Source organism: Suricata suricatta, chromosome 14 (genome assembly GCF_006229205.1).
Source record: "Suricata suricatta isolate VVHF042 chromosome 14, meerkat_22Aug2017_6uvM2_HiC, whole genome shotgun sequence".
Taxonomy (NCBI): domain Eukaryota; kingdom Metazoa; phylum Chordata; class Mammalia; order Carnivora; family Herpestidae; genus Suricata; species Suricata suricatta.
In genome coordinates this window covers 61,079,194-61,086,207 of record NC_043713.1, presented here as the reverse complement: position 1 = coordinate 61,086,207, position 7,014 = coordinate 61,079,194, and the positions used below count along the sequence as shown (strand labels likewise).

At 42.0% G+C, this 7,014-nt stretch overlaps 1 protein-coding gene across 1 annotated transcript in view; it reads right to left on the bottom strand.

Annotated features, from left to right (window-relative positions):
• Positions 1-6,432, bottom strand: part of LOC115277964 (leucine-rich repeat-containing protein 74B-like) — a 17,903-nt gene extending 11,471 nt beyond the window's left edge. Inside the window, exon 1 of the mRNA XM_029922382.1 lies at positions 6,313-6,432. The gene's annotated coding sequence lies outside the window, so the exon portion shown is untranslated. The remainder of the gene's footprint in view (positions 1-6,312) is intronic.
• Positions 6,433-7,014: the final 582 nt, after the last annotated feature.

Here is a 7,014-nt window from a genome sequence, read left to right as displayed (position 1 = left end):
TGTGAAGATCTGGGAGACATCTATACTTAGTTTTTTGGAAGTCTGAAATAAACTTCTCTCTCCCTCTCTTTTTTAAGGTTTATTTATTTATTTTTGAGCAAGATAGCAAGAGAGGGGCAGAGAGAGAGGAAGACATAGGATCCAAAGTGGGGTCTGTGCTGACAGCAGAGCTCGATACAGAACCTGATACTATACAAACCACAAGATCATGGCCTGAGCCAAAGTCTGATGCTTAACTGACTGAGCTACCCAGGTGCCCCTGAACTTCTTTTTTAATTTCACAGACTTCTCATGATAATTTTCTTAGAAGGGGGTGCCTGGGTGGCTTTTTCGGTTAAGCAGCTGACTTCAGCTCAGGTCATATCTAACAGTTCATGGGTTTGAGCCCTGCATTGGGCTCTGTGCTGACAGCTCCAAGCCTGGAACCTACTTCAGATTCTGTGTCTCCCTCTCTCTCTCTCTGCCCTACTCCCACTTAAGTTCTCTCACTCTCACTCTCACTCAAAAAAAAAAATAATTTCCTTAGAATTTAAATGGCTCTCTGGCAGCTAAATTTCAAGGCTGATTCTCAAAGGCCAAAGCTGGTACCACTCCCACTGTAAGCAGGTTGAAACAGAACAGTGATTCCCTAACATTCTTGATCAAACAAATCTCCTGGGGTACCCATTAAAATGTAGATGCATGGGCATTCTCCTCACCAAGATTCTGATTCAGCAGGCCCAGGGCCCAGAAATTTGCATTCCTAACCCAGGATCCTGAGTGATTCCTGTAATTTATTGGAATGGTTGAGGACAGACAGGTAGAAGTGCATGCCAGCAAGGAGTCTACACTGGGCCACCACCCAGTAGCCATGTGTGAGGGACTCCTGAGCTCACATCTGTCATGATGGTAAGGTCTCCTAACTCACATAGCGCTGAAGGGAGTCCTCATTGGTGGGGCCAAAAGAGGCCTACAATGGGGTGCCTGGGTGGCTCAGTTGGTTAAGCATCCAACTTCGGTTCAGGTCCTACTCTCCTGTTTCATGTGTTCAAGCCCCACGTTGGGCTCTGTGCTGTCAGCACAGATCCTGGTTCAGATCCTTTGTCTCTCTCTCTGTCCGTCCCCTGCTCTTGCACGCACTCTCTCTCAAAAATAAATAAACATTAATAGAGGCCTATACTAAAGGCTGTTTGAAATGCACCTAAAGCTTAAAAACAAGCCTCAAAAGGAGCAAATTATTTCTAGATATTTAATAGCATCCTAGAAAAAAGCCTAAAAGTATTTAAGGAAATACCAAAAAGAACAAAAACAGAAAAACCCTAGCATCCAACAATTTAAAATTCCTAATACTATCTAAACTTACCAGGTATAAACATACACGTGTGCACACGCACACATGCACACACAGTGTATGACCTGATGAAAAGAAAAAATAATCAATACAAACAGACCCACAGAAAGACTCTGACTCCAGGGATCTCCAGCCCTGCTCCAGCCACACCCCGGAAGCTGGCTGGTCTAGCATGGCAGAAGCCTGAGGAATCATCGGTCCAGTAAAATAAACTGTCCTGCCTCTCTGCCATCAGACTGGCAAATGTTGCCCCAGAAAGCTGGGGAAACAGCAAAAGTTCCTGATAGAATGTTCTGTTGGTATTAATTGTCTCTGATCTGGGCATGGGATTTCAACACAGCAAAAGTTAAGGGGAGCCTACTCCTTTACCACCAGACTCTAATGGGGGGGGTCCTCAAGTGGCCGCTAGACGGCCCACCAATTTGGCTAAGGTTAGTAAGAATTATGAAGGTGTATTGCACTTATACGCCCAAGGATTCTGACAAACGAGGAAACAAATTGGCTGTCATTCTTACTTTTGTAAACCAGACAGCGCTAGATATTAGAAACCCTAAAAGAGACCCTTACCAAATTAACCATGGAGACTGGCGGAAATTGGGTAAACTCTTCTTCCCTATGCCCTTTACAGGGTAAGAAATTCCCCTTACACCAAGGAGGGCTATGCCAGGCTTTAGGGAAGTACAATGGTAACTCAGCTGACCCAGGATTGGGTCAGTTACAAGACAGAGGGGGGAATGTAAGGACACAGGTTTGAGACAATAGAAGGGCACACATTGCCCAAGGCAAGAGGGACCACCCTTGTAATACCCTTAACATTCCTAAGGGCAGGCCTAGAAATAGAAGCTAAGGCTAGTTACACCCTATGTGAGGGTCCTGGGTCTACTCTGATTAGTTAACACTCTAAATGTTGTAATTGGATAAACCTGCTGTCAATAATATTGTGTAATAATAATTGGATCACTGTACCTATGTCACAATTTCCTGTAACTCCCCCTTCCCAAACTCATAAAAGCCCTACCCCACCTTTGTTCGGAGCTCTCAGCATGGTTCCACCATGCCGGTAAAGTCTGTGAGTCGGAGTTTAGGCCCCAGTGAGCCTAAACCCTAAACCCGTAATAAAGCCCTTTGCTTTTGCATGCGTGGGAAAAAAAAAACCAGACCCACAGACACGTAAATGACACAGATGACAGAACTAGTAGACAAGGACATTAAAATAGCTATTATGTATCCAGATGCTCATGAAGGTCGAAGAAAAAATGAGGAATGACATAAAAATGACCTGAATTGAACTGTTAATGATGAAAACAGAATGCCTGAAATGAAAAATAGACTGGATGGAATTAACAGCTGGAAAAGATTGGAGGGTGACAGAAAGTTCTGGAATAGGGGCATCTGGGTGGCTCAGTTAGTTGAGCATCTGACTTTGGCTCAGGTCATGATCTCACAGTTTGTGAGCTCAAGCCCCATGTAGGGCTCTGTGCTGACAGCTCAGAACCTGGAGCCTGCTTCAGATTCTGTGTCTCCCTCTCTCTCTGCCCCTCCCCCACTCACACTTTGTCTCTGTCTCTCTAAACTGAATAAACGTTAAGAAAATGTTTTTAAAAAAGAAAAGTTCTGGGGTGCCTGGATGGCTCAGTTGGTTAAGCATCTGGCTTCTGGCTTCAGCTCGGTCATGATCTCACGGTTTGTGGGTTCGAGCCCTGCGTTGTGCTCTGTGCTGACAACTAGCTCAGAGCCTGGAGCCTGCCTTGGATTCTGTGTCTCCCTCTCTCTCTGACCCTCCCCTGCTCGTGCTGTCTCTCTCTGTCTCTCAAAAAAAATGAATAAAAAACATTAAAAAAAACTTCTGGAAGTGGTGATACTTCTATAACATGTAAATATACTCAATACTACTGAATTACCATTAAGTGGTTAAAATGGTAAATTTTATGCCCTGTGTATTTTACCACACAAAAAAGGTGTTATCAGCAATACAAAGCAACCATGTTGATACGTGCAACAACATGGATGAATCTCAAAATAATTACAACACGTTAAAGAATCCAAACTACAACAAAAAAAATGAACTCAATGACCCTATTTATATAAAATTCTAGAGAACACAGGGGCGCCTGGGTGGCTCAGTCAGTTAAGCATCTGACTTCAGCTCAGGTCATGATCTCGTGGTTTGTGAGTTCAAGCCCCGCGTCACGCTCTGTGCTGAGAGCTTAGAGCCTGGAGCCTCCTTCAGTTTCTATGTCTCTCCCTCTCTCTACCCCTCCCATGCTCATATTCTCTCTCTGTCTCTGAATAATAAATAAAAATGTTTAAAAAATTTTTTTAATTCTAGAAAACACATTAAAAATTTTGTTTAATGTTTATTTTTTGAGAGAAAGAGACAGAATGCAAACAGGGGAGAGGCAGAGAGAGACAGAGGCACAGAATCTGAAGCAGGCTTCAGGCTCTGAGCTGTCAGCACAGAACCTGATGAGGGGCTCAATCCCATGAACTGTGAGATCGTGACCTGAGCCAAAGTCAGATGCTTAACCAACTGAGCCACCCAGATGCCCCTCAACTAGCTTTTAGAACTAATAGTCTGAAGCCTAAAATTTCTGCTTCTGGTTTTGTTTTTAATAAGTGAAAGACAAGGGACTAGATCACAGCTGACAGTCTAATTCTGATTCCAAACTGCCATGCTGAGCCAGAAAAAATTACCTTTAAAGGCAGGGATAAATTCTCCAGAAGGTACTCAACTTTGTGATGAGGCTCAGAGATGCACAAAGTAGGATTTTAAACAAAATGTCTGCTGCCAGGCTTCCTATTTTGTTTTATTATCATTATTCTAAATGTTTATTAGTAAATAAATAATATAAACATTTATATTTTATATATTTACACTAAATACATTTAATAATAAACACTTGTAATATATAATATTTAATATTTATTAATATTTAATCTAAAATAATAAACATATATAAATACCTAGGTAATATAAATAATAAAATATAACTTTATAAGTAAATTATATTAAATATAAACATATTTAAATGTTTATTTTGAGAGAGCACAAGCGGGGGAGGGGTAGAAAGGGAGGGAGAGACAGAATCCCAAGCAAGCTCTGTGCTGCCAGCACTAGAGATGGAGTTGGGGCTTGAAATCACGAACTATGAGATTATGACCTGAACCAAAACTAAAAGTCAGATGCTTAACCAACTGAGCCATCCACGTGCCCCTCTAGGAGTCCTATTAAATTCATTTTAGACACAAACCTTCTAACAAAGAAAAAGTACCTAAAATGGCCAACATTTTCTCAGGGTAAGTTCTTTAGGGTTATAGTCACACTGACTTGCCATCCCTTCCCCCTCCCCAGAAGTTCCTAATTTAGTTCATTCAACTAAGTACTATGAACTTTAAAAATCAAAATTTAGGCATTTTGACGTCAGAAGCCCCTATCATATCAACCAACAAAGACAGAACAGCTCTTCTGAAAGTATTAATTATGGTGTTTTTCTTTTTTAAGACAAAGCCTCTGCCAAGAATTAACAGCTCCTAAAAATGATGAAATGCATAAATATCTTCTAGTACCTGTCTGGCAATAGAAGTTATCTTTCCTTTACACTTGGAATGATTCACCTCTACAAATGATTTTTGTGAGCAGCTTGATTTCATGCTCTGCAATAACCAATAGGAGAGGCCTCAAAACCAGAAGCTTTACAGAGAAAGAATGCAGAGGTTAGTATGAATTATTATACAGTGAATTATTATATAGTTTGTATATATACAGTTATATGTGTGTATATATATAATATGTACAGGATTATTCTGGCTGCTCTCTACATAAGACTGTCTCTTGGGCATCACTTGTTTCGGAAGCACACAATGACAGAAGTGTTGGTTGGGTTCCACTGATGTGTAAACTATTAATGGATTAATTCAACAACTTCCTAGTAGATCTATGAGCTGAGGATATGAAAATGCAGGAATTGGGGCACCTGGGTGGCTCAGTTGGTTAAGTATCAGCTTAGGCTCAGGTCATGATCTCACGGTTCGTGGGTTCGGGCTCCACGGTCCATGTCGGGCTCTGTGCTGACAGCTCAGAGCCTGGAGCCTGCTTCTGATTCTGTATCTCCCTCTCTCTGACCCTCCCCTGCTCGTGCTTTCTCTGTCTCTCAAAAATAAATTTTAAAAAATGCACGAATTAAAGGCAGAAGCTTTGCCTGCTGTGGGAAGACAGAAATTCTCATATGTTGCCAATAAAAAGGGATCTGACAATCTACAAAATCGCAGCCATCCACTTCTGGCATCCGGAAAACACCTACACCAGTCAAAATGGCACATACACAGATTACTCTTTGCAGTGTCATGTATAAAAGACTGGGGGGAGGGCAGGGATTCCAAGTATCCAGAGACACTGAACAGGCTGAAAAATCTACAGCCACACACTATGCGGCAGTAAACTACAAAGCAAATCTTTGTATGCTGATTTGGAGGGTGCTGGATTTTTCGTACAATGAAAAAAACAAGGTGCAAGGGTTATACTGTGTGCTGTTTTTGGTGCAAGAAAGGGGTATATAAACATATCTATTCCTGTTTGCTTGGTTTGGCTCTAAGAAAATTCTAAGTATAAACCAACCAAAAATAAATAAGTAAATACCCTATCTAATGGAATAAGCAAGATTTTTCAGCATATGGCGTTTTCTATTATTCTTATTTCAAGACGTTGTAAATAATGCCTATCTAATAAGTGCCCTGGTCAGTCCACAGAGTAACAGGGACAAGTAGGAGAGAATTCGAGGTCAACACTTGGTGTTGCTTAGGGAAGGAAGAGCCTGGAAGGGGAAGGCCGGCGGACGCTAACCCCAGACCCACATGCTCTGAACTGGATCCCTGGTGGTACCAGCATCCTGGCACTGCCGATTCGGAGCACCCCTGCATCCCACTGCCACCAGGGCCTGTCCTCCAAGACTCACCCCCACCCTCACTGAGGCCACCCACTGTACCATGATGGTTGCCTCCTGGCCACAAGGAGTAATCCACCTCCGTCCAGCGCAACACCACGCGCCCAACTGCTGCTTGCCAATTCACGCACAGCGTCCTGATTGGCTCTCTGCCCACGCGATTACCACCGCAGTCGCGCGGGGTCCGACTGTTTCAGGGGGTGGGTCCCAGGTTTGGACCTCAATCACAATTGGCCATTTTCTTAACTGGCGAAATAGCTTTTGATTGGTTGAGTATAGTTGACACAGTGTTATATTAGTTTCAAGTGTACAACTCAATGATTTGACAAATTTACTTATTATACTATGTTCACTTCACCACAAGTACAGCTACCTAATGTCCCATTACCAATCCTTTACCCATTCTTTTTTTTCCATTTCTTTTTTTAAATAATTCATTTATTTTTTAAATATCCATCCAAGTTAGCATATAGTGCAACCATGATAATTCTTTACCCATTCTTAAGTTAGTGTATTTATCTTTTTATTATTGAGTTTTGAGAGTTCTTTTTGTTGTTGTTGTTTATTTATTTTGAAAGAGAGAGAGAGAGAAAAAGAGAGAGTGGGCAGAGAGAGAGAGAGAATCAGAGAGAGAATCTACACCATTGGCCCGGAGCCTGACATGGGGCTCAAAGTCACAAACCATGAGATCATGACCTAAGCTGAAATTGGGAGTCAGAAACTTAACTGACTGAACCATCCAGA